Genomic DNA, 26951 nt, shown 5'->3' with positions numbered 1-26951 from the left:
TGTCAGGTGCCACACATGTACGTACGTACGTACGTACGTACGTACGTACGTGTGTGTGTGTGTGTGTGTGTGTCAGGTGCCGCGCGTGTACGTGTGTGTGTCAAGTGCCGCGTGTGTACGTACGTATGTGTGTGCCTGGAGCCGCGCGTGTACATACATGTGTGTGTGTGTGTCTCAGGTGCTGTACGTGTATGTGTGTGTCTCAGGTGCTGCACGTGTATATGTGTGTATTTCAGGTGCTGCATTTGTATGCGTCAGCTGCCACGTGGGTGTCAGGTGTTGAGCGTGTATGTGTTTGTGTCAGCTGTTGCATCTGTATGTGTGTGACTGTCAGGTGCTGCGCGTGTATGTGTGTGTCAGGTGTTGTTCATGTATGTGGGAGTGGCAGGTGCTGCATGTGTATATATGTGTGAGTGGCAGGTGCTGCGTGTGTATACGAGTGTGTGTGAGGTGCTGCGAGTGTATGTGTGTGTTAGGTGCTCTGAGTGTATATGATTGTGTGTCAGGTGCTGTGCGTGTGTGCGTTAAATGCCACATGTATATATGTGTGTCAGGTGCTGCGTGTGTGTGTGTGTGTGTCAGGTGCTGCATGTTTGTATGTGTGTGTGTGTGTGTGTGTCAGGTGCTGCATGTCTGTATGTGTGTGTGTGTGTGTGTCAGGCGCTGCATGTCTGTGTGTGTGTGTGTGTGTGTGTCAGGTGCTGCATGTCTGTATATGTGTGTGGGTGTGTCAGGTGATGCATGTCTGTGTGTGTGGGTGTGTCAGGTGATGCATGTGTGTGTGTGTGTGGGTGTGTCAGGTGCTGCATGTCTGTGTGTGTGTGTGGGTGTGTGTGTCTGTCAGGTGCTGCATGTGTGTGTCAGGTGCTGCATGTCTGCGTGTGTGTGTGTCAGGCGCTGTATGTCTGCGTGTGTGTGTCAGGCGCTGCATATCTGTGTCAGGTGCTGTGTGTGTGTGTGTGTGTGTGTGCATGTCTGTCAGGCGCTGCGTGTCTGCGTGTGTGTCAGGCGCTGCGTGTGTGTCAGGCGCTGCGTGTCTGCGTGTGTGTCAGGCGCTGCGTGTCTGTCAGGCGCTGCGTGTCTGCGTGTGTGTCAGGCGCTGCGTGTGTGTCAGGCGCTGCGTGTGTGTCAGGTGCTGCGTGTGTGTCAGGCGCTGCGTGTCTGCGTGTGTGTCAGGCGCTGCGTGTCTGCGTGTGTGTCAGGCGCTGCGTGTGTGTCAGGCGCTGCGTGTCTGCGTGTGTGTCAGGCGCTGCGTGTCTGCGTGTGTGTCAGGCGCTGCATGTGCGTCAGGCTCTGCGTGTGTGTCAGGCGCTGCGTGTGTGTCAGGCGCTGCGTGTCTGCGTGTGTGTCAGGCGCTGCGTGTCTGCGTGTGTGTCAGGCGCTACGTGTCTGCGTGTGTGTCAGGCGCTGCGTGTCTGCGTGTGTGTCAGGCGCTGCGTGTCTGCGTGTTTGTGTGTCAGGTGCTGCGTGTGTGTGTCAGGTGCTGCGTGTGTGTGTGTGTGTGTGTCAGATGCTGCGTGTCTGCGTGTGTGTCAGGTGCTGCGTGTGAGTATGTCAGGTGCTGCGTGTGTCAGGAGCATGTGAGTGTCAGGTGCGTGTGTGTGTCAGGCGCTGCGTGTGTCAGGCGCTGCGTGTGTCAGGCGCTGCCTGTGCGTGTGCGTGTGTGTCAGGCGCTGCCTGTGCGTGTCTGTGTGTGTCAGGCGCTGCGTGTCTGTGTGTGTCAGGCTCTGCGTGTCTTTCTGTCAGGCGCCGCGTGTCTGTCAGGCGCCGCGTGTCTGTCAGGCGCCGCGTGTGCGTCAGGCGCCGCGTGTGAGTCAGGCGCCGCATGTCTATGTGCGTCAGGCGCCGCGTGTGAGTGTCAGGTGCTGCGTCTGTGTGTGCGTGTGTCAGGTGCTGCGTGTGTGTCAGGTGCTGCGTGTGAGTGTGTGTGCGCGTGTGTCAGGTCCGTGTGAGTGTCAGGTGCTGTGTGTGTCAGGTGCTGTGTGTGTGCGTGTGTGTCAGGTGCTGTGTGTGTGTGTGTGTGTGTGTGTGTCAGGTGCTGTGTGTGTGCGTGTGTGTCAGGCGCTGCATATGCGTATGCGTGTCAGGCGTTGCATGTCTGTGTGTGTCAGGCGCTGAGTGTCTGGGGGGGGTGGCCGGACACACAGCAGAGAGGGGGGGGGTGGCTGGACACACAGCAGAGAGGGGAGGGTGACCGGACACACGGCAGGGAGGGGAGGGGGTAGGGGGTGGCCGAACACAGCGGGAAGAGGGGGGAGTTGCCGAACACACAGCAGGGGAGGGGAGGGGATGGTGGCCAGACAAACAGCAGGGGAGGGGGGGGGGAGGGTAGGCCGGACACACAGCAGGTGAGGGGGGGGGGGGTGGCTGGACACACAGCAGGGAGGGGGGGTAGGCAGGACACACAGCAGGGGAGGGGAGGGTGGCCGGACAAACAGCAGGGAGGGGGGGGGTAGGCCGGACACACAGCAGGGGAGGGGGGGTGGCTGGACACACAGCAGGTGAGGGGGGGGGGGCTGGACACACAGCAAGTGAGGGGGGGGGCTGGACACACAGCAGGTGAGGGGGGGGGGCTGGACACACAGCAGGTGAGGGGGGGGGCTGGACACACAGCAGGTGAGGGGGGGGCTGGACACACAGCAGGTGAGGGGGGGCTGGACACACAGCAGGTGAGGGGGGGGGGGCTGGACACGCAGCAGGTGAGGGGGGGGCTGGACACGCAGCAGGGGAGGGGGGGTAGGCCGGACACAGCAGGGGAGGGGAGGGTGGCCGGACACACAGCAGGGGAGGGGAGGGTGGCCGGACACACAGCAGGGGAGGGGAGGGTGGCCGGACAAACAGCAGGGAGGGGGGGGGTAGGCCGGACACACAGCAGGGGAGGAGGGGGGGCTGGACACACAGCAGGTGAGGAGGGGGGCTGGACACACAGCAGGTGAGGGGGGGGTAGGCCGGACACACAGCAGGGAGAGGGGGGGTAGGCTGTCGGACACACAGCAGGGGAGGGGAGGGTGGCCGGACAAACAGCAGGGAGGGGGGGTAGGCCGGACACACAGCAGGTGAGGGGGGGGGGCGTGGCTGGACACACAGCAGGTGAGGGGGGGGTCTGGACACACAGCAGGGAGGGGGGGGTAGGCCGCACAAACAGCAGGGAGGGGGGGGTAGGCCGGACACAGCAGGGAGGGGGGGGGGCTGGACACACAGCGGGGGGGGGGTAGGCCGGACGCACAGCAGGTGAGGGGGGGGGTGGCTGGACACACAGCAGGGAGGGGGGGGTAGGCCGGACACACAGCAGGGAGAGGGGGGGGGTAGGCTGCCGGACACACAGCAGGGGAGGGGAGGGTGGCCGGACAAACAGCAGGGAGGGGGGGGGTAGGACGGACACACAGCAGGTGAGGGGGGGGGCGTGGCTGGACACACAGCAGGTGAGGGGGGGGTCTGGACACACAGCAGGGAGGGGGGGGTAGGCCGGACAAACAGCAGGGAGGGGGGGGGGTAGGCCGGACACAGCAGGGAGGGGGGGGGGGGCTGGACATACAGCGGGGGGGGGGGTAGGCCGGACGCACAGCAGGTGAGGGGGGGGGGGTGGCTGGACACACAGCAGGGAGGGGGGGGTAGGCCGGACACACAGCAGGTGAGGGGGGGGGGCTGGACACACAGCAGGTGAGGGGGGGGGCGGACACACAGCAGGTGAGGGGGGGGGGTGGCTGGACACACAGCAGGGAGGGAAGGGGGTAGGGGGTGGCCTTATTATAATAACCGTGTGGGGGAGGAGTCTGCGGCAGTGGGTGAATGAGATGTGGGGGCAGGCTGCTAAGGGTGCAGGGGAGGAGGGGAAGGGAGCTGGATGGATCTGAATGTGAGCCGCACGTAAGGGACCATACTGATCCTCCCCACCTCAGCCCGCTGGTGCTGCTGCTGCTGCCTGACTTCTTCCGTGCAGCACAGCTGTCTTCTCCGGCTGCCGCTCCCGCACCCGCTTCAGGTGTGGGGGTACCACACCGCTCAGTAGGCAAGCGCTGTCAGTCAGGAGTCAGCGCTGCACCGGATGTCTCTTCTGGATGTCCTCTGACTTTCTCCTGCGGCGCAACTCCAGCTATTCCTCCCGCTGCGGCTCCCACTTCGGGTAAGGGTACCATATTGCTCAGTAGTGAGCACTTTCGGTAAGCCTGCGGCTGCTATGCCGCTACCCCTCTCCTCCACAGTACTAATGGGTCGCTGCAGTCTGTAAGGGACCGCAGGTGCACACACCCAGGAACCGCTGGCTCTCCTCCCGCCGCCAGCAGCTACTTTTATAACCTCAGCCTGCACGAGACCCCTTCCCTCACTCACTCTCGCTCTCCTGGCTGCCACTGCGCAACCGCAACAAATTGAAAAGCCCTATCTCTATAATGGGGCATATTTCTCTTAATTAAAAAAACCCTATAACTTTCTGAAAAACCACAACCCCAAAAGGCACTACACTGGGGCATACTCTATCTAGTAAAACAAACCCCAAGTCTTAATTCGTCCTCTATCCGGAGTTATGCCTTCCCAAAAAATATCTAATTCACTCTATAGGAAAACGGTGTCAAAAAGCCACAAAGGAAGTCACAGAAAAAAACCATCTGCTGCAGGCCTTCCCCCAGGAATGCTTGCACTAGTTGTTGCATTTGGTTTGTTGTTTGGGGGTGCTTCAGTATTAGGCAGCCTTCTGCCCTCCCATGTTCATCTGAAAATATGTGTTCTCCCTGCAGTTGTTGTCCCCAGATGAGAGTTCCCTTGTGCTGCCTAAGTTGAATCTCCTTTACTTGACAGAGATGTGCCTGAGCAGCGGCCCTCCCCAGCCCTATCCCAAATCATACTTATTTTGCATAGGAGATACCATGGTCATGAAGATTGTTCTCCCAGGGTGAGGTTCATTCATTGCATTCTGGGTATGCTGACCCCTGTGATTTCCCCAAATGTGGGAAACTCGACTGCATTATTTGTGGTAGTGGGGGACTGTGTTTGTGCTTTCTTCTGGTCAACTCTGGTAAAAGTCAGATTTCTTTGTCTCAGATCTTCCTCTAGCCTTGTTCTTCTTTCGAGAGTTCCCTTGTGCTGCCTCAGTTGGATCTCCTTCACTTGACAGGGGGGTGCCCGAGCAGCGACCATCCCCAGCTCTAGCCCAACTCCTACTTACCTGCCAGGTGAGATACTATGATCATGTAGGTGCTTCTCCCAGGGCAAGGCTCACCCATTGCACTCTGGGTGTGCTGCCCCTTTGATTTCCCCAAATGTGGGAAACTTGACTGCATAATTTGTGTTTCCCCTGGTCGGCTCTCATATAATTCAGATCTCTTTGTCTCAGGTCTCTCTCCAGCCTAGTTTGCTGTCTGTTTCCACTTCTCTTTTCTTGAGCCGCTCCCTTCTATGCCCTTGCGCACTATCCTGACTTCTCCCGTCTGCTTACTTTGTGCCTTCCAACGCACAATGCGAACTACAGGTAGTGCTGCAGGGCCCACACCCTTTTACTTGCCTAACAGAGCAGCTCTGGAGCTGTTACAGTGCCCAGCTGCTGCAAGAAATCAGCTTGAATGCTTCAGGGGCTGGGGCATAGCCAACATGAGCCCCACACCTAAGGAGGGTGGAGGTGTTTAATGCGAATTAGGGGTCATGCAAGCGCCGCAAAAGGCCGCCATGCCCTGCACGCCCCTTTTCTCTTTTCATATGCAGATGAGGGTTGAAGCCAACTTTGACCCACTGCTTGGATGACATCACCATATGCAAATCCATCTGCTGCAGGCCTTCCCCCAGGAATGCTTGTACTAGTTGTTGCATTTGGTTTGTTGTTTGGGGGTGCTTCAGTATTAGGCAGCCTTCTGCCCTCCCATGTTCATCTGAAAATATGTGTTCTCCCTGCAGTTGTTGTCCCCAGATGAGAGTTCCCTTGTGCTGCCTCAGTTGAATCTCCTTTACTTGACAGAGATGTGCCTGAGCAGCGGCCCTCCCCAGCCCTATCCCAAATCATACTTATTTTGCATAGGAGATACCATGGTCATGAAGATTGTTCTCCCAGGGTGAGGTTCATTCATTGCATTCTGGGTATGCTGACCCCTGTGATTTCCCCAAATGTGGGAAACTCGACTGCATTATTTGTGGTAGAGGGGGACTGTGTTTGTGCTTTCCTCTGGTCAGCTCTGGTAAAAGTCAGATTTCTTTGTCTCAGATCTTCCTCTAGCCTTGTTCCTCTTTCGAGAGTTCCCTTGTGCTGCCTCAGTTGGATCTCCTTCACTTGACAGGGGGGTGCCCGAGCAGCGACCCTCCCCAGCTCTAGCCCAACTCCTACTTACCTGCCAGGTGAGATACTATGATCATGAAGGTGCTTCTCCCAGGGCAAGGCTCACCCATTGCACTCTGTGTGTGCTGCTCCTGCAAATTCCCCAAATGTGGGACACTTGACTGCATAATTTGTGTTTCCCCTGGTCGGCTCTCGTATAATTCAGATCTCTTTGTCTCAGGTCTCTCTCCAGCCTAGTTTGCTGTCTGTTTCCACTTCTCTTTTCTTGAGCCGCTCCCTTCTATGCCCTTGCGCACTATCCTGACTTCTCCCGTCTGCTTACTTTGTGCCTTCCAATGCACAATGCAAACTACAGGTAGTGCTGCAGGGCCCACACCCTTTTACTTGCCTTACAGAGCAGCTCTGGAGCTGTTACAGTGCCCAGCTGCTGCAAGAAATCAGCTTGAATGCTTCAGGGGCTGGGGCATAGCCAACATGAGCCCCACACCGAAGGAGGGTGGAGGTGTTTAATGCGAACTAGGGGTCATCCAAGCGCCGCAAAAGGCCGCCATGCCCTGCACGCCCCTTTTCTCTTTTCATATGCAGATGAGGGTTGAAGCCAACTTTGACCCACTGCTTGGATGGCATTACCATATGCAAATCAATGTGCTGCAGGCCTTCCCCCAGGAATGCTTGCACTAGTTGTTGCATTTGGTTTGTTGTTTGGGGGTGCTTCAGTATTAGGCAACCTTCTGCCCTCCCATGTTCATCTGAAAATATGTGTTCTCCCTGCAGTTGTTGTCCCCAGATGAGAGTTCCCTTGTGCTGCCTCAGTTGAATCTCCTTTACTTGACAGAGATGTGCCTGAGCAGCGGCCCTCCCCAGCCCTATCCCAAATCATACTTATTTTGCATAGGAGATACCATGGTCATGAAGATTGTTCTCCCAGGGTGAGGTTCATTCATTGCATTCTGGGTATGCTGACCCCTGTGATTTCCCCAAATGTGGGAAACTCGACTGCATTATTTGTGGTAGTGGGGGACTGTGTTTGTGCTTTCCTCTGGTCAGCTCTGGTAAAAGCCCGATTTCTGTGTCTCAGATCTTCCTCTAGCCTTGTTCTTCTTTCGAGAGTTCTCTTGTGCTGCCTCAGTTGGATCTCCTTCACTTGACAGGGGGGTGCCCGAGCAGCGACCCTCCTCAGCTCTTGCCCAACTCCTACTTACCTGCCAGGTGAGATACTATGATCATGAAGGTGCTTCTCCCAGGGCAAGGCTCACCCATTGCACTCTGTGTGTGCTGCTCCAGCGATTTCCCCAAATGTGGGAAACTCGACTGCATAATTTGTGTTTCCCCTGGTCGGCTCTCGTATAATTCAGATCTCTTTGTCTCAGGTCTCTCTCCAGCCTAGTTTGCTGTCTGTTTCCACTTCTCTTTTCTTGAGCCGCTCCCTTCTATGCCCTTGCGCACTATCCTGACTTCTACCGTCTGCTTACTTTGTGCCTTCCAACGCACAATGCGAACTACAGGTAGTGCTGCAGGGCCCACACCCTTTTAGTTGCCTTACAGAGCAGCTCTGGAGCTGTTACAGTGCCCAGCTGCTGCAAGAAATCAGCTTGAATGTTCTTTGTTGATTGATGGAAGAAACATCTTACAAAAACTCTCCAGATTATTGACTTTTTAAATTTTTTCTAGGAAACGTTCTAGATGAATGCTTATTAGCGTTTGTCAGAATGGACGTTTGCAAAGTGTCTCTGTGGCGCAATCAGTTAGCGTGTTCGGTTATTATCCAAAAGGTTGGTGGTTCAATCCCACCCAGGGACGTAATTTACCTTGTTATCAGATTTTGGTGATCTTTAAGTAGACAAGTCAAAATTTCAAACCCCCTCTTGTGGTGTAGGGTACCTGGCCTTCTCTGATGTAATCAGAGTTAGATTTGATTAAGTGATTTTATAAAAAAAACAGCTAGGAAGCACAATTTAGCAGTGGGTTGCAGAGAAAAAGAAATATGCTGGCAAAAAAATCCAATTGAGTGATTAAACAGCTCTTCATTTTCTGGCTTTATTTTTATGCTAACAAATTTGTTCTCTGAAAAGTGTCCACAAAGCCAAGTCTCTGATTAACACCTTTGTAGGGATGGTTTTTCACCTATTACTAAATTAAACTTGCTTCATTGGAAAGGCAGCAAGATGCATCGTCATTTCAATATCTACTGAAATAATACAGGTTGACACCAGGAAACATTAACGCCACTGCATCCTTGCTGCTTTCTCATGTGGAAGTCTGTTTAATGTGAAAACAAGGTGATATCTTATTAGCACACAGGTAAGGAATTAAGAAAATCTTTATTTAAGGGTGAAGATGTTTCTCACAAAATCGTTGCCCCAATGCATCATTGAAATTCAAGCTGGAAAGATGATTTTAATATATCACTTGTACATTTTGTATTGCTCTTCTGGTGACAATGTAGTTTGTTTTTGTCAATTACCATTTTAATAATAGGGTAAAGAAAATTAAGTGGATTTTTGAAAGAAAACAATACTGTCAATATACTATTAAACAACTTAAAATGGTAAAAGTTATTGTACTTTAAGTAAAAATAAAAGAGCTAAAATATCAATCCCAATTTTGGATTACTTTAATTAAAAAAAATGCATATAGCAGAGGATAGTTTCAATCTGCCTACCTCTGGGTTATGGGCCCAGCATGCTTCCATTGCAGTACTCTGCTGCACATGTAAGTGCAAGAGATCCTGAAGCACTCACTCATCATGGGAAAGTACCAATGTGTTTCTTCGTTGGTTGATGGAAGAAACATCTTTCAAAAGCTCTCCAGATTATTGACTTTTTAAAGTTTTTCTAGGAAACGTTCTAGATGAATGCTTATTAGCCTTTGTCAGTATGTACTTTTTGCAAAGTGTCTCTGTGGCGCAATCGGTTAGTGTGTTCGGCTATTAACCAAAAGGTTGGTGGTTCAATCCCACCCAGGGATGTAATTGACCTTGTGATCGGATTTTGGTGATATTTAAGTAGACAAGTCAAAATTTCAAACCCCCTGTTATGGTGTGGGTACCTGGCCTTCCCTGATGTAATCAGAGTTAGATTTGATTCAGTGATTTTATAAAAACAGCTAGGAAGCACAATTTAGCAGTAGGTTGCAGAGAAAAAAAATATGCTGGCAGAAAAATCCAATTGAGTGATTAAACAGCTCTTCATTTTCTGGCTTTATTTTTATGCTAACAAATTTGTTCTCTGAAAAGTGTCCACAAAGCCAAGTCTCTGATTAACACCTTTGTAAGGATGGTTTTTCACCTATTACTAAATTAAACTTGCTTCATTGGAAAGGCAGCAAGATGCATCCTCATTTCAATGTCTACTGAAATAATACAGGTTGACACCAGGAAACATTAACGCCACTGCATCCTTGCTGCTTTCTCATGTGGAAGTCTGTTTAATGTGAAAACAAGGTGATATCTAATTAGCACACAGGTAAGGAATTAAGAAAATCTTTATTTAAGGGTGAAGATGTTTCTCACAAAATCGTTGCCCCAATGCATCATTGAAATTCAACCTGGAAAGATGATTTTAATATATCACTTGTACATTTTGTATTAATGTCAATTACCATTTTAATAATAGGGTAAAGAAAATTAAGTGGATTTTTGAAAGAAAACAATACTGTCAATATACTATTAAAACAAATTAAAATGGTAAAAGTTATTGTACTTTAAGTAAAAATAAAAGAGCAAAAATATCCATCCCAGTTTTGGATTACTTTAATTAACAAAAAAAATGCATATAGCAAAGGATAGTTTCAATCTGCCTACCTCTGGGTTATGGGCCCAGCATGCTTCCATTGCAGTACTCTGCTGCACATGTAAGTGCAAGAGATCCTGAAGCACTTACTCATCATGGGAAAGTACCAATGTGTTTCTTTGTTGGTTGATGGAAGAAACATCTTACAAAAACTCTCCAGATTATTGACTTTTTAAAGTTTTTCTAGGAAACGTTCTAGATGAATGCTTATTAGCCTTTGTCAGTATGTACTTTTTGCAAAGTGTCTCTGTGGCGCAATTGGTTAGTGTGTACGGCTATTAACCAAAAGGTTGGTGGTTAAATCCTACCCAGGGATGTAATTGACCTTGTGATCAGATTTTGGTGATATTTAAGTTAGTGATGAGCAGATTCGGTTTTACTCGGTTTTACTCGGTTTTACTCGGTTCTCAAAACGGCATCTTATTGGCTCAGGGATGTCACGTGTTTTGGATAGCCAATAAGATGCCGTTTTGAGAACCGAGTAAAACCGAGTAAAACCGAACCTCGCTCATCACTAATTTAAGTAGACAAGTCAAAATTTCAAACCCCCTCTTATTGTGTAGGGTACCTAGCCTTCTCTGATGTAATCAGAGTTAGATTTGATTCAGTGATTTTATAAAAACAGCTAGGAAGCACAATTTAGCAGTGGGTTGCAGAGAAAAAGAAATATGCTGGCAAAAAAATCCAATTGAGTGATTAAACAGCTCTTCATTTCTGGCTTTATTTTTATGCTAACAAATTTGTTCTCTGAAAAGTGTCCACAAAGCCAAGTCTCTGATTAACACCTTTGTAGGGATGGTTTTTCACATATTACTAAATTAAACTTGCTTCATTGGAAAGGCAGCAAGATGCATCCTCATTTCAATGTCTACTGAAATAATACAAGTTGACACCAGGAAACATTAACGCCACTGCATCCTTGCTGCTTTCTCATGTGGAAGTCTGTTTAATGTGAAAACAAGGTGATATCTAATTAGCACACAAGTAAGGAATTAAGAAAATCTTTATTTAAGGGTGAAGATGTTTCTCACAAAATCGTTGCCCCAATGCATCATTGAAATTCAAGCTGGAAAGATGATTTTAATATATCACTTGTACATTTTGTATTGCTCTTCTGGTGACAATGTAGTTTGTTTTTGTCAATTACCATTTTAATAATAGGGTAAAGAAAATTAAGTGGATTTTTGAAAGAAAACAATACTGTCAATATACTATTAAAACAAATTAAAATGGTAAAAGTTATTGTACTTTAAGTAAAAATAAAAGAGGCAAAATATCAATCCCAGTTTTGGATTACTTTAATTAACAAAAAAAAAATGCATATAGCAGAGGATAGTTTCAATCTGCCTACCTCTGGGTTATGGGCCCAGCATGCTTCCATTGCTGTACTCTGCTGCACATGTAAGTGCAAGAGATCCTGAAGCACTCACTCATCATGGGAAAGTACCAATGTGTTTCTTCGTTGGTTGATGGAAGAAACATCTTACAAAAACTCTCCAGATTATTGACTTTTTAAAGTTTTTCTAGGAAACGTTTTAGATGAATGCTTATTAGCCTTTGTCAGTATTTACTTCTGCAAAGTGTCTCTGTGGCGCAATCAGTTAGTGTGTACGGCTACTAACCAAAAGGTTGGTGGTTCAATCACACCCAGGGACGTAATTGACCTTGTGATCAGATTTTGGTGATCTTTAAGTAGACAAGTCAAAATTTCAAACCCCCTGTTATGGTGTAGGGTACCTGGCCTTCTCTGATGTAATCAGAGTTAGATTTTGATTCAGTGATTTTATAAAAACAGCTAGGAAGCACAATTTAGCAGTGGGTTGCAGAGAAAAAGAAATATGCTGGCAAAAAAATCCAATTGAGTGATTAAACAGCTCTTCATTTTCTGGCTTTATTTTTATGTTAACAAATTTGTTCTCTGAAAAGTGTCCACAAAGCCAAGTCTCTGATTAACACCTTTGTAGGGATGGTTTTTCACCTATTACTAAATTAAACTTGCTTCATTGGAAAGGCAGCAAGATGCATCCTCATTTCAATGTCTACTGAAATAATACAGGTTGACACCAGGAAACATTAACGCCACTGCATCCTTGCTGCTTTCTCATGTGGAAGTCTGTTTAATGTGAAAACAAGGTGATATCTAATTAGCACACAGGTAAGGAATTAAGAAAATCTTTATTTAAGGGTGAAGATGTTTCTCACAAAATCGTTGCCCCAATGCATCACTGAAATTCAAGCTGGAAAATAAGATTTTACTTACCGATAAATCTATTTCTCGTAGTCCGTAGTGGATGCTGGGGACTCCGTCAGGACCATGGGGATTAGCGGCTCCGCAGGAGACAGGGCACAAAAATAAAGCTTTAGGAACAGGTGCTGTGTACTGGCTCCTCCCCCTATGACCCTCCTCCAAGCCTCAGTTAGGATACTGTGCCCGGACGAGCGTACACAATAAGGAAGGATTTTGAATCCCGGGTAAGACTCATACCAGCCACACCAATCACACCGTACAACTTGTGATCTGAACCCAGTTAACAGTATGACAACGTAGGAGCCTCTGAACAGACGGCTCACAACAAGAACAACCCGATTTTTCTGTAACAATAACTATGTACAAGTATTGCAGACAATCCGCACTTGGGATGGGCGCCCAGCATCCACTACGGACTACGAGAAATAGATTTATCGGTAAGTAAAATCTTATTTTCTCTAACGTCCTAGTGGATGCTGGGGACTCCGTCAGGACCATGGGGATTATACCAAAGCTCCCAAACGGGCGGGAGAGTGCGGATGACTCTGCAGCACCGAATGAGAGAACTCCAGGTCCTCTTTAGCCAGGGTATCAAATTTGTAGAATTTTACAAACGTGTTCTCCCCCGACCACGTAGCTGCTCGGCAGAGTTGTAATGCCGAGACCCCTCGGGCAGCCGCCCAGGATGAGCCCACCTTCCTTGTGGAATGGGCCTTGACAGATTTAGGCTGTGGCAGGCCTGCCACAGAATGTGCAAGTTGAATTGTGCTACAAATCCAACGAGCAATCGTCTGCTTCGAAGCAGGAGCACCCAGCTTGTTGGGTGCATACAGTATAAACAGCGAGTCAGATTTTCTGACTCCAGCCGTCCTTGAAATATATATTTTCAATGCCCTGACAACGTCCAGCAACTTGGAATCCTCCAAATCGCTAGTAGCCGCAGGCACCACAATAGGCTGGTTCAGGTGAAACGCTGACACCACCTTAGGCAGAAAATGAGGACGCGTCCGCAGTTCTGCCCTGTCCGAATGGAAAATCAGATATGGGCTTTTATACGATAAAGCCGCCAATTCTGACACTCTCCTGGCTGAAGCCAGGGCCAGAAGCATGGTTACCTTCCATGTAAGATATTTCAAATCCGCCGATTTGAGTGGCTCAAACCAATGTGATTTGAGAAAATCCAGAACTACATTAAGGTCCCACGGAGCCACTGGGGGCACAACCGGGGGCTGTATATGTAGTACTCCTTTTACAAAAGTCTGGACTTCAGGAACTGAAGCCAATTCTTTCTGGAAGAAAATCGACAGGGCCGGAATTTGAACCTTAATGGATCCCAACTTGAGGCCCATAGACAATCCTGTTTGCAGGAAATGTAGGAATCGACCCAATTGAAATTCCTCCGTGGGGGCCTTCCTGGCCTCGCACCACGCAACATATTTTCTCCAAATGCGGTGATAATGTTGTGCAGTCACCTCCTTCCTGGCTTTAACCAGTGTAGGAATGACCTCTTCCGGAATGCCTTTTTCCCTTAGAATTCGGCGTTCAACCGCCACGCCGTCAAACGCAGCCGCGGTAAGTCTTGGAATAGACACGGTCCCTGCTGAATCAGGTCCCGTCTTAGAGGTAGAGGCCACGGATTTTCCGTGAGCATCTCCTGAAGTTCCGGGTACCAAGTTCTTCTTGGCCAATCCGGAGCCACGAGTATCGTTCTCACTCCCCTTTGCCGTATAATTCTCAGTACTTTGGGTATGAGAGGCAGAGGAGGAAACACATACACTGACTGGAACACCCACGGTGTTACCAGAGCGTCCACAGCTATTGCCTGAGGGTCTCTTGACCTGGCGCAATACCTGTCCAGTTTTTTGTTGAGGCGAGACGCCATCATATCCATCTTTGGTTTTTCCCAACGGTTCACAATCATGTGGAAGACTTCTGGATGAAGTCCCCACTCTCCCGGGTGTAGATCGTGTCTGCTGAGGAAGTCTGCTTCCCAGTTGTTCACTCCCGGAATGAACACTGCTGACAGTGCTATCACATGATCTTCCGCCCAGCGAAGAATCCTTGCAGCTTCTGCCATTGCTCTCCTGCTTCTTGTGCCGCCCTGTCTGTTTACGTGGGCGACTGCCGTGATGTTGTCTGACTGGATCAACACTGGCTGACCCTGAAGCAGGGGTTTTGCCAGGCTTAGAGCATTGTAAATCGCTCTTAGCTCCAGTATATTTATGTGAAGAGACATCTCCAGGCTTGACCATACTCCCTGGAAGTTTCTTCCCTGTGTGACCGCTCCCCAGCCTCTCAGACTGGCATCCGTGGTCACCAGGACCCTGTCCTGTATGCCGAATCTGCGGCCTTCTAACAGATGAGCACTCTGCAACCACCACAGGAGAGACACCCTTGTCCGTGGCGATAAGGTTATCCGCTGATGCATCTGCAGATGCGACCCGGACCATTTGTCCAGCAGATCCCACTGAAAAGTTCGTGCGTGGAATCTGCCGAATGGGATTGCTTCGTAAGAAGCCACCATCTTTCCCAGGACTCTTGTGCATTGATGCACAGACACTTTTCCTGGTTTTAGGAGGTTCCTGACAAGTTCGGATAACTCCTTGGCTTTCTCCTCCGGAAGAAACACCTTTTTCTGAACCGTGTCCAGAATCATTCCCAGGAACAGCAGACGTGTTGTCGGGGTCAACTGAGATTTTGGAAAATTCAGAATCCACCCGTGTTGTTGCAGCACTACTTGGGTTAGTGCTACTCCGTCCTCCAGCTGTTCTCTGGACCTTGCCCTTATCAGGAGATCGTCCAAGTAAGGGATAATTAATACGCCTCTTCTTCGCAGAAGAATCATCATTTCGGCCATTACCTTGGTAAAGACCCGAGGTGCCGTGGACAATCCAAACGGCAGCGTCTGAAACTGATAATGACAGTTTTGCACCACGAACCTGAGGTACCCTTGATGTGAAGGGCAAATTGGGACATGCAGGTAAGCATCTTTTATGTCCAGGGACACCATAAAGTCCCCTTCTTCCAGATTCGCTATCACTGCTCTGAGTGATTCCATCTTGAACTTGAATTTTTGTATGTACAGGTTCAAAGATTTCAGATTTAGAATAGGTCTTACCGAGCCGTCCGGCTTCGGTACCACAAATAGCGTGGAGTAATACCCCTTTCCCTGTTGTAGGAGGGGTACCTTGACTATCACCTGCTGAGAAAACAGCTTGTGAATGGCTTCCAATACCGTCGCCCTGTCTGAGGGAGACGTTGGCAAAGCCGACTTTAGGAACCGGCGAGGGGGAGACTTCTCGAATTCCAACCTGTAACCCTGAGATACTACCTGCAGGATCCAGGGGTCCACCTGTGAGCAAGCCCACTGCGCGCTGAAATTCTTGAGTCGACCCCCCACCGTTCCTGAGTCCGCTTGTAAAGCCCCAGCGTCATGCTGAGGGCTTTGCAGAACCCGCGGAGGGCTTCTGTTCCTGGGAAGGAGCTGCTTGCTGCCCTCTCTTACCCTTTCCTCTGCCTCGGGGCAGATATGACTGTCCTTTTGCCCGCTTGTTCTTATAGGACCGAAAGGACTGCGGCTGAAAAGACGGTGTCTTTTTCTGTTGGGAGGGGGTCTGAGGTAAAAAAGTGGATTTCCCGGCAGTTGCCGTGGCCACCAAATCCGATAGACCGACGCCAAATAATTCCTCCCCTTTATACGGCAATACTTCCATATGCCGTTTGGAATCCACATCACCTGACCACTGTCGTGTCCATAAACTTCTTCTGGCAGATATGGACATCGCACTTACTCTCGATGCCAGAGTGCAAATATCCCTCTGAGCATCTCGCATATAAAGAAAAGCATCCTTTAATTGCTCTAAAGTCTGTAAAATACTGTCCCTATCCAGGGTATCAATATTTTCAGTCAGGGAATCCGACCAGACCACTCCAGCACTGCACATCCAGGCTGAGGCGATGGCTGGTCGCAGTATAACACCAGTATGTGTGTATATACTTTTTAGAGTAGTTTCCAGCCTCCTATCAGCTGGATCCTTGAGGGCGGCCGTATCAGGAGACGGTAACGCCACTTGTTTTGATAAGCGTGTGAGTGCCTTATCCACCTTAGGGGGTGTTTCCCAGCGCGCCCTAACCTCTGGCGGGAAAGGGTATAATGCCAATAACTTTTTTGAAATTAGCCCTTTTCTATCTGGGTTAACCCACGCTTCATCACATACATCATTCAATTCCTCTGATTCAGGAAAAACTACAGGTAGTTTTTTCACCCCCCACATAATACCCCTTTTTGTGGTACTTGCAGTATCAGAGATATGCAAAGCCTCCTTCATTGCCGTGATCATATAACGTGTGGCCCTACTGGAAAATACGTTTGTTTCTTCACCGTCGACACTAGATTCAGTGTCCGTGTCTGGGTCTGTGTCGACCGACTGAGGTAAAGGGCGTTTTACAGCCCCTGACGGTGTCTGAGACGCCTGGGCAGGTACCAACTGGTTTGACGGCCGTCTCATGTCGTCAACTGATTTTTGTAATGTGCTGACATTAACACGTAATTCCATAAACAAAGCCATCCATTCCGGTGTCGACTCCCTAGGGGGTGACATTACCATTACCGGCAATTGCTCTGCCTCCACACCAACATCGTCCTCATACATGTCGACACACACGTACCGACACACAGCAGACACACAGGGAATGCTCTATTGAAGACAGGACCCCACTAGCCCTTTGGGGAGACAGAGGGAGAGTTTGCCAGCACACACCCAAGCGCTATAATATATATGGGAACAACCCTATATAAGTGTTGTATCCTTATAGCAGCTTAAATATAGTAATATCGCCAAAAAAGTGCCCCCCCCCCTCTCTGTTTTACCCTGTTTCTGTAGTGCAGTGCAGGGGAGAGTCCTGGGAGCCTTCCTCACAGCGGAGCTGAGCAGGAAAATGGCGCTGTGTGCTGAGGAGAATAAGCCCCGCCCCCTATTTCGGCGGGCTCTTCTCCGGAGACTGTAAGATCTGGCAGGGGTTAAATACATCCATATAGCCTCAAGGGCTATATGTGATGTATTTTTAGCCATAAAAAATGTATTATACATTGCTGCCCAGGGCGCCCCCCCAACACCCTGCACCCTCCGTGACAGCTGTGTGAAGTGTGCTGACAACAATGGCGCACAGCTGCAGTGCTGTGCGCTACCTCAGGAAGACTGAAAAGTCTTCTGCCGCCTGCTTCTGGACCTCTTCCAACTTCGGCATCTGCAAGGGGGGTCGGCGGCGCGGCTCCGGGACGAACCCCAGGGTGAGACCTGTGTTCCGACTCCCTCTGGAGCTAATGGTGTCCAGTAGCCTAAGAAGCCAATCCATCCTGCACGCAGGTGAGTTCACTTCTCTCCTCTAAGTCCCTCGATGCAGTGAGCCTGTTGCCAGCAGGACTTACTGAAAATAAAAAACCTAAAAAACTTTTTCTAAGCAGCTCTTTAGGAGAGCCACCTAGATTGCACCCTGCTCGGACGGGCACAAAAACCTAACTGAGGCTTGGAGGAGGGTCATAGGGGGAGGAGCCAGTACACACCACCTGATCCTAAAGCTTTATTTTTGTGCCCTGTCTCCTGCGGAGCCGCTAATCCCCATGGTCCTGACGGAGTCCCCAGCATCCACTAGGACGTTAGAGAAAGATGATTTTAATATATCACTTGTACATTTTGTATTGCTCTTCTGGTGACAATGTAGTTTGTTTTTGTCAATCACCATTTTAATAATAGGGTAAAGAAAATTAAGTGGATTTTTGAAAGAAAACAATACTGTCAATATACTATTAAAACAAATTAAAATGGTAAAAGTTATTGTACTTTAAGTAAAAATAAAAGAGCAAAAATATCAATCCCAGTTTTGGATTACTTTAATTAACAAAAAAAAATGCATATAGCAAAGGATAGTTTCAATCTGCCTACCTCTGGGTTATGGGCCCAGCATGCTTCCATTGCAATACTCTGCTGCACATGTAAGTGCAAGAGATCCTGAAGCACTCACTCATCATGGGAAAGTACCAATGTGTTTCTTCGTTGGTTGATGGAAGAAACATCTTACAAAAACTCTCCAGATTATTGACTTTTTAAAGTTTTTCTAGGAAACGTTTTAGATGAATGCTTATTAGCCTTTGTCAGTATTTACTTCTGCAAAGTGTCTCTGTGGCGCAATCAGTTAGTGTGTACGGCTACTAACCAAAAGGTTGGTGGTTCAATCACACCCAGGGACGTAATTGACCTTGTGATCAGATTTTGGTGATCTTTAAGTAGACAAGTCAAAATTTCAAACCCCCTCTTATTGTGTAGGGTACCTGGCCTTCTCTGATGTAATCAGAGTTAGATTTGATTCAGTGATTTTATAAAAAACAGCTAGGAAGCACAATTTAGCAGTGGGTTGCAGAGAAAAAGAAATATGCTGGCAAAAAAATCCAATTGAGTGATTAAACAGCTCTTCATTTTCTGGCTTTATTTTTATGCTAACAAATTTGTTCTCTGAAAAGTGTCCACAAAGCCAAGTCTCTGATTAACACCTTTGTAGGGATGGTTTTTCACCTATTACTAAATTAAACTTGCTTCATTGGAAAGGCAGCAAGATGCATCCTCATTTCAATGTCTACTGAAATAATACAGGTTGACACCAGGAAACATTAACGCCACTGCATCCTTGCTGCTTTCTCATGTGGAAGTCTGTTTAATGTGAAAACAAGGTGATATCTAATTAGCACGCAAAAGCTCCAGAACACAAAGATACAAAATAATAAACAGTAAGCGGTCAAGCCGCAACACACGGCTACGCCGCGACTCACGAACACCACAGGATGTTAAAGGTGCTCGGTCAGACTCCAGGAACAGATGACAACTTCCGAGTACAGGATCACTGAGGACAGGAACAACCGGATTGAGCAGGACTGGAACTCTCTGTAACCGACACAGGCAAACAGGAAGCTATCACCGGCGTCTGTGAGAAGTCCAAAGGGTGCTTATAACTGTGAGCTCCCCAATCAGGAGCCAGACTGGGTAATCACAAGTAATGCCGTGCAGCTTGCATGCTGCACGGCCAGCACACCATTATACAATTAGAAAAGACCCAGCAACGGGGAACGCGGCCCGAACGTGGCGTCCCCGTTGCTAGGGTCTGAGCGGCTCCGTGCGCCCGGCGTCCAGCGTTGCCAGGGAGCCGGCGGCTGTACGCGCACGGCGTCCCTGGTTGCTAGGCGCCGGGCCGCACCGACGAGCGGACCCCGGCGCCTAACAGTACCCCCCCCCCCTTGAGGAGGGGTCAAGGAACCCCTAAAGCCAGGTTTCCGAGGAAATTCTCGAAAAAATGCCCTCTTGAGCCTCGGGGCATGGAGATCCTTATCCAGGACCCAAGACCTTTCTTCTGGACCGTAACCTCTCCAATGCACCAAAAAATAAAGCCGACCCCGGGACAACTTGGAATCGAGAACCTTCTCCACCAAGAACTCCTGCTGACCCCGTACAACTATTGGTGATCTCTCCTGAGATATCTTACGAGGAAATCTACTGGACGAAACATATGGTTTCAGCAATGAGCAATGGAAAGTATTTCCGATCCGTAAAGTTTTTGGTAAACGTAACCGGAAGGCAACTGGATTGACTTTTTTGATAATGTGAAATGGTCCAATAAATTTAGGACCCAATCTGGCTGAGGTTTGTCGAAGTTTAATGTTGCGAGTCGACAACCACACCCTATCTCCTACTTTAAAAGTGCACGGCCGCCGGAGCCTGTCAGAAAATCTCTTTTCCTGAAATGCTGCTTTTCTGAGAGCCAGGTGCACTTTTCTCCAAATGAGCCTAAGATGAGAGGTCAAGGTCAGTGAGGAGACAGAGGAATGTTGAAAAAAGGAATTAGCTCTGGGGTGAAAACCAAAAACTGCAAAAAATGGAGACACATTGGTGGAGGAATGACAGGCATTATTGTAAGCGAACTCCGCCAATGGAAGAAACTCAGACCAGTCATTTTGGAGTTTGGCCGAGTACAACCGCAAATATTGTTTTAGTGATTGATTAACTCGCTCAGTCTGCCCGTTGGATTGGGGATGGTAGCCTGACGTTAAAGATAATTTCATCTTCAATGAGACACAAAAAGATTTCCAAAACTGTGCAATGAATTGTGGACCCCGATCGGAAACAATATCAGTGGGTAACCCATGGAGTCTGAAAACATGGCGGAGGAACAAGACTGCCAATCCCTGGGCAGATGGCAATCGGGGAAGAGCAATGAAATGGGCCATTTTACTAAAACGGTCCACTACCACCCATATGACTCGGCATCCGGCTGACAGAGGGAGGTCCACCACAAAATCCATGGAGATATGAGACCATGGCCTAAGAGGAACATTCAAGGGCATAAGCTGACCGATAGGCAAAGAACGGGGAACTTTATGCTGTGCACAGACCTGACACGAAAAAACAAACTCCTTAATGTCTTTGGAAAGACCAGGCCACCATACTGAGCGGGAGACTAATTCCAAAGTCTTAGCGATTCCCGGATGCCCGGCAACTTTGCTATCATGAAACTCCGTCAAAACAGTTGCTCTCAAAAACTCAGGGACAAAAAGACGACCAGCAGGAGTATTTCCAGGAGCCTGATGTTGAAGCAGCTTTAACTGGGTAAATAAATCCTGTGTGAGGCCTGCCCGAATGACTGAAGACGGAAGTATGGGAGTAACAGGACTGTTGTCTTGAACTGGAAGAAAACTGCGTGACAGGGCATCTGCCTTGGTATTCTTGGAACCTGGCCTGAAGGTGATAATGAATTTGAAACGAGTAAAAAATAAAGCCCAACGAGCCTGCCGGGCATTCAGTCGTTTAGCTGATTCAATGTATTGAAGATTTTTGTGATCAGTCAAAACTGAAATGATATGAGTCGCTCCCTCAAGCCAATGCCTCCACTCCTCGAAAGCCCATTTAATAGCCAGCAATTCCCGGTTACCAACATCGTAGTTGGATTCAGCAGAAGATAATTTCCTGGACATAAAGGCACAAGGGTGTAATTCAAGGGAATCCGGATCCTTCTGAGATAGGATAGCCCCTACTCCAACCTCTGAGGCATCAACCTCAACAATGAAAGGCAATTCTGGGTTGGGGTGTCTGAGGACAGGGGCTGAGACAAAGGCTTGTTTCAAGGCCTGAAAAGATAGCTCGGCTTCATGTGACCAATTGGTAGGATCCGCTCCCTTCTTAGTCAGTGCCACAATGGGAGCAACTAGGTCAGAGAAAGAGTGAATAAATCTTCTATAGTAGTTCGCAAACCCTAAAAAGCGCTGAATTGCTTTTAAGTTGGTGGGTTGCGCCCAACTAAGAATGGCTTGGAGCTTCTTTGGTTCCATACGGAATCCCCGAGGGGAAATAATGTATCCTAAAAAGGATACCTCCGTGACATGAAATTCACACTTCTCCAGCTTGGCATATAGGTGATTTTCACGTAATTTTTTTAGAACCTGACGCACCTGGGTAACATGTTGTTCTACAGAGTCAGAATAAATCAAAATATCGTCTAAGTAGACTACAACGAATTTTCCAAGAAATTCATGGAGCACATCGTTAATGAGATCCTGGAAAACTGCCGGGGCGTTAGACAGGCCGAATGGCATAACCAGATACTCATAGTGGCCTGACTGAGTACTGAATGCCGTTTTCCACTCATCCCCTGACTTGATTCTGATGAAGTTATATGCTCCTCTCAGGTCAATCTTAGAAAAAATCACAGCCGAACGTAGCTGATCAAAGAGGACAGAGATCAGTGGCAGAGGGTAAGTATTTTTTACTGAGATTTTATTCAAGGCTCTAAAGTCAATGCAGGGTCTGAGTGAACCATCCTTCTTCTCTATGAAGAAGAAGCCTGCACTTAAAGGGGATTTAGATGGCCTGATAAATCCTTTCCCTAGGCTTTCTTTAACATACTCATTCATGGCCACAGTTTCAGGTCCGGACAATGCATATAACCTTCCCTTAGGCAAAGTGGCACCAGGAATTAGCTCAATAGCACAATCATAAGGCCTATGGGGAGGCAGAATATCCGCATTGCCCTTGGAAAAAACATCAACAAAATCCTGGTATTCCACAGGAATGGGTGCGGGAATGGCAGCAGCTATTCTGATGGGAAGCGTAATACATTCCTTATTACAGATGGTACCCCATTGTGAGATCTCCCCCGACTGCCAATCAATGATGGGATTATGAAAGGCCAGCCAAGGGTGACCCAGAACCACTGGAACTGCTGGGCAATGGGTGAGGAAAAACTCAATTTTTTCAGAATGCAGAGCTCCTACCGAGAGTAGAACAGGAGGTGTACAGAGAGAAATAACCCCATTGGACAAGGGACTCCCATCTAAACCATGCATGGTGATACACCTACCCAAGGCTAACTGAGGAATACCTAAGGTCTTGGCCCATGTTAAATCCATAAAGTTCCCTGCAGCTCCACTGTCCACAAAAACAGAGACCGAGGAACAGAGGCTGCCAAAGGAAACTTTAGCTGGGACTAACAGTGAATTATTTGAGGAGATAAGCTGCAGACCAAAGTGAACCCCCTCACAATTCACTTGGTCGAGACGTTTCCCGACTTGTTCGGACAACTACGGGCAAAATGTCCCTTACCTCCACAGTATAAACAAAGACCAGAATTTTGCCTTCTGGTTCTTTCTTCAGGAGACAGTTTGGAGAGACCTATCTGCATAGGCTCCTCTATGTCCACAGGGATGGAAAAAACACAAGGAGTTGACCCGACAGATGCTCCTTTTTCAGCCCTCCGCTCTCTGAGCCGACGATCAATCTTAATAGAGAGCTCCATGAGTTTATCGAGAGTCTCAGGAGCGGGATACTGAAGGAGACTGTCTTTTATAGACTCAGATAAGCCGAGGCGAAACTGACTGCGCAGGGCTGGGTCATTCCATCCACAGTCGTTCGACCAACGGCGAAACTCCGTACAATAAATCTCTGCGGGATTCCTACCCTGTCTGAGAGCACGCAACTGACTCTCGGCGGATGCCTCTCTATCAGGGTCGTCATACAATAGCCCTAAAGACTTTAGAAAGGCGTCTACAGAAAATAAAGCCGGATCGTCTGTCTTTAAACCAAAAGCCCAGGTCTGAGGATCCCCCTGAAGCAGAGAAATAATAATTCCAACCCGCTGAGCCTCCGTACCTGAGGAGACTGGTCTCAAACGAAAATAAAGTTTACAAGACTCTTTAAAATTAAAAAACTGTTTTCTATCCCCAGAAAAACGGTCAGGCAGATGCATTTTTGGTTCAGGAATGACCCTCGGGGAAGTCCGTAACAGATCTTCCTGTGACCTCACCCGAAGGGACAGATCCTGAACCATCTGAGTAAGTTCTTGAATCTGGCTAACTAGAAGCTGGCCAGGATTTGGCCCGACACCAGTGGGATTCATGAGGCCGACAAATCTCCCAACTGAACAAGGGAAAAATTAACTCCTGTTTAATTTTAAATTTTAGTCTGGCCGGTGATAATGTTATGATTCCCGTACTCCAGACCAGAGGAGATCTTATGGCAGAGGTCTGAGTACTGGAAAGATATACTGGTTGTGGGAGCAGGAGAGCCTAGTAACCCCTGGCGCCCTAACTCCGTTGTCTCGCCCGTGTTATCAGAAATCCCCTGCGAGACTATGGTTGCTTGAGCCCATGGCAGCCGCGTTCGAAGGGCGGATTATGTCTGCCCAACCCCGATGCCCCCTCAGGTCTTAATGGGAGACAAAGGGAAATCCGAGACAGGGTGATAACAAGGGGCCCTCTGACTAAGCAACCAGGCCAGGGGTTACAAGCTAACTAACTAAACCAAAAGGTATGTGCGGACTAGCCGCCAGGGAAAAGGACAACCAAAGATCCACTGATCCGTAACTCCTATCCAGCACCGCTGGATACCAGAGTGGATCAGGGGGAGCGGAATCCTCCGCAAAAGCTCCAGAACACAAAGATACAAAATAATAAACAGTAAGCGGTCAAGCCGCAACACACGGCTACGCCGCGACTCACGAACACCACAGGATGTTAAAGGTGCTCGGTCAGACTCCAGGAACAGATGACAACTTCCGAGTACAGGATCACTGAGGACAGGAACAACCGGATTGAGCAGGACTGGAACTCTCTGTAACCGACACAGGCAAACAGGAAGCTATCACCGGCGTCTGTGAGAAGTCCAAAGGGTGCTTATAACTGTGAGCTCCCCAATCAGGAGCCAGACTGGGTAATCACAAGTAATGCCGTGCAGCTTGCATGCTGCACGGCCAGCACACCATTATACAATTAGAAAAGACCCAGCAACGGGGAACGCGGCCCGAACGTGGCGTCCCCGTTGCTAGGGTCTGAGCGGCTCCGTGCGCCCGGCGTCCAGCGTTGCCAGGGAGCCGGCGGCTGTACGCGCACGGCGTCCCTGGTTGCTAGGCGCCGGGCCGCACCGACGAGCGGACCCCGGCGCCTAACACAGTACTAGTGTGATATATATATATATATTTTAATTTTATCTCATTATCATCCAGTCTATATTAGCAGCAGACACAGTACAGTAGTCCACGGCTGTAGCTACCTCTGTGTCGGCAGTCGCTCGTCCATCCATAATTGTATACCACCTACCCGTGGTTTTTTTTTTTATTCTATCTTCTTGATACTAGTAGCTTACTTTAGGAGTCTGCAGTGCTGACAGACAGTGTCCAGCAGGTCCGTCATTACATAATATATACCTGTCCGGCTGCAGTACTAGTGTGATATATATATATATATTTTAATTTTATCTCATTATCATCCAGTCTATATTAGCAGCAGACACAGTACGGTAGTCCATGGCTGTAGCTACCTCTGTGTTGGCAGTCGCTCGTCCATCCATAATTGTATACCACCTACCCGTGTTTTTTTTTTTTTCTATCTTCTTGATACTAGTAGCTTACTTTAGGAGTCTGCAGTGCTGACAGACAGTGTCCAGCAGGTCCATCATTACATAATATATACCTATCCGGCTGCAGTACTAGTGTGATATATATATATATTTTTTAATTTTATCTCATTATCATCCAGTCTATATTAGCAGCAGACACAGTACGGTAGTCCACGGCTGTAGCTACCTCTGTGTCGGCAGTCACTCGTCCATCCATAATTGTATACCACCTACCCGTGGTTTTTTTTTTTTCTATCTTCTTGATACTAGTAGCTTACTTTAGGAGTCTGCAGTGCTGACAGACAGTGTCCAGCAGGTCCGTCATTACATAATATATACCTGTCTGGCTGCAGTACTAGTGTGATATATATATATATATATTTTTTAATTTTATCTCATTATCATCCAGTCTATATTAGCAGCAGACACAGTACGGTAGTCCACGGCTGTAGTTACCTCTGTGTCGGCAGTCACTCGTCCATCCATAATTGTATACCACCTACCCGTGGTTTTTTTTTTTCTATCTTCTTGATACTAGTAGCTTACTTTAGGAGTCTGCAGTGCTGACAGACAGTGTCCAGCAGGTCCGTCATTACATAATATATACCTGTCTGGCTGCAGTACTAGTGTGATATATATATATATTTTTTAATTTTATCTCATTATCATCCAGTCTATATTAGCAGCAGACACAGTACGGTAGTCCACGGCTGTAGCTACCTCTGTGTCGGCAGTCGCTCGTCATCCATAAGTATACTAGTATCCATCCATCTCCATTGTTTACCTGAGGTGCCTTTTAGTTGTGCCTATTAAAATATGGAGAACAAAAATGTTGAGGTTCCAAAAATAGGGAAAGATCAAGATCGACTTCCACCTCGTGCTGAAGCTGCTGCCACTAGTCATGGCCGAGACGATGAAATGCCAGCAACGTTGTCTGCCAAGGCCGATGCCCAATGTCATAGTACAGAGCATGTAAAATCCAAAACACCAAATATCAGTAAAAAAAGGACTCAAAAATCTAAAATAAAATTGTCGGAGGAGAAGCGTAAACTTGCCAATATGCCATTTACCACATGGAGTGGCAAGGAACGGCTGAGGCCCTGGCCTATGTTCATGGCTAGTGGTTCAGCTTCACATGAGGATGGAAGCACTCAGCCTCTCGCTAGAAAAATGAAAAGACTCAAGCTGGCAAAAGCACAGCAAAGAACTGTGCGTTCTTCGAAATCCCAAATCCACAAGGAGAGTCCAATTGTGTCGGTTGCGATGCCTGACCTTCCCAACACTGGACGTGAAGAGCATGCGCCTTCCACCATTTGCACGCCCCCTGCAAGTGCTGGAAGGAGCACCCGCAGTCCAGTTCCTGATAGTCAGATTGAAGATGTCAGTGTTGAAGTACACCAGGATGAGGAGGATATGGGTGTTGCTGGCGCTGGGGAGGAAATTGACCAGGAGGATTCTGATGGTGAGGTGGTTTGTTTAAGTCAGGCACCCGGGGAGACACCTGTTGTCCGTGGGAGGAATATGGCCATTGACATGCCTGGTGAAAATACCAAAAAAATCAGCTCTTCGGTGTGGAAGTATTTCAACAGAAATGCGGACAACAGGTGTCAAGCCGTGTGTTGCCTTTGTCAAGCTGTAATAAGTAGGGGTAAGGACGTTAACCACCTCGGAACATCCTCCCTTATACGTCACCTGCAGCGCATTCATAATAAGTCAGTGACAAG

At 48.4% G+C, this 26951-nt stretch overlaps 5 non-coding genes and 1 pseudogene across 5 annotated transcripts; all 6 read left to right on the top strand.

The window, feature by feature from the left end:
* The first annotated feature begins 4837 nt into the window (after positions 1 to 4837).
* LOC134959482 (U1 spliceosomal RNA) lies at positions 4838 to 5001 on the top strand. Its single transcript, XR_010187519.1, has one exon. It is a non-coding gene; the product is annotated as a U1 spliceosomal RNA (small nuclear RNA).
* A 152-nt stretch (positions 5002 to 5153) lies between these two features.
* On the top strand, positions 5154 to 5295 carry LOC134959913 (U1 spliceosomal RNA; annotated as a pseudogene).
* Positions 5296 to 5987: 692 nt separating this feature from the next.
* Positions 5988 to 6151, top strand: LOC134959460 (U1 spliceosomal RNA). Its single transcript, XR_010187500.1, has one exon. It is a non-coding gene; the product is annotated as a U1 spliceosomal RNA (small nuclear RNA).
* A 152-nt stretch (positions 6152 to 6303) lies between these two features.
* Positions 6304 to 6466, top strand: LOC134959946 (U1 spliceosomal RNA). The gene has a single exon (XR_010187678.1). It is a non-coding gene; the product is annotated as a U1 spliceosomal RNA (small nuclear RNA).
* Positions 6467 to 7137: 671 nt separating this feature from the next.
* On the top strand, positions 7138 to 7301 carry LOC134959438 (U1 spliceosomal RNA). Its single transcript, XR_010187480.1, has one exon. It is a non-coding gene; the product is annotated as a U1 spliceosomal RNA (small nuclear RNA).
* A 152-nt stretch (positions 7302 to 7453) lies between these two features.
* Positions 7454 to 7616, top strand: LOC134959802 (U1 spliceosomal RNA). Its single transcript, XR_010187657.1, has one exon. It is a non-coding gene; the product is annotated as a U1 spliceosomal RNA (small nuclear RNA).
* Positions 7617 to 26951: the final 19335 nt, after the last annotated feature.

The sequence above is a fragment of the Pseudophryne corroboree genome, chromosome 1 (genome assembly GCF_028390025.1).
Source record: "Pseudophryne corroboree isolate aPseCor3 chromosome 1, aPseCor3.hap2, whole genome shotgun sequence".
Taxonomy (NCBI): Eukaryota; Metazoa; Chordata; class Amphibia; order Anura; family Myobatrachidae; genus Pseudophryne; species Pseudophryne corroboree.
Note: the sequence above shows the minus strand (reverse complement) of the source record. Positions and strands in the feature narration are given on the sequence as shown.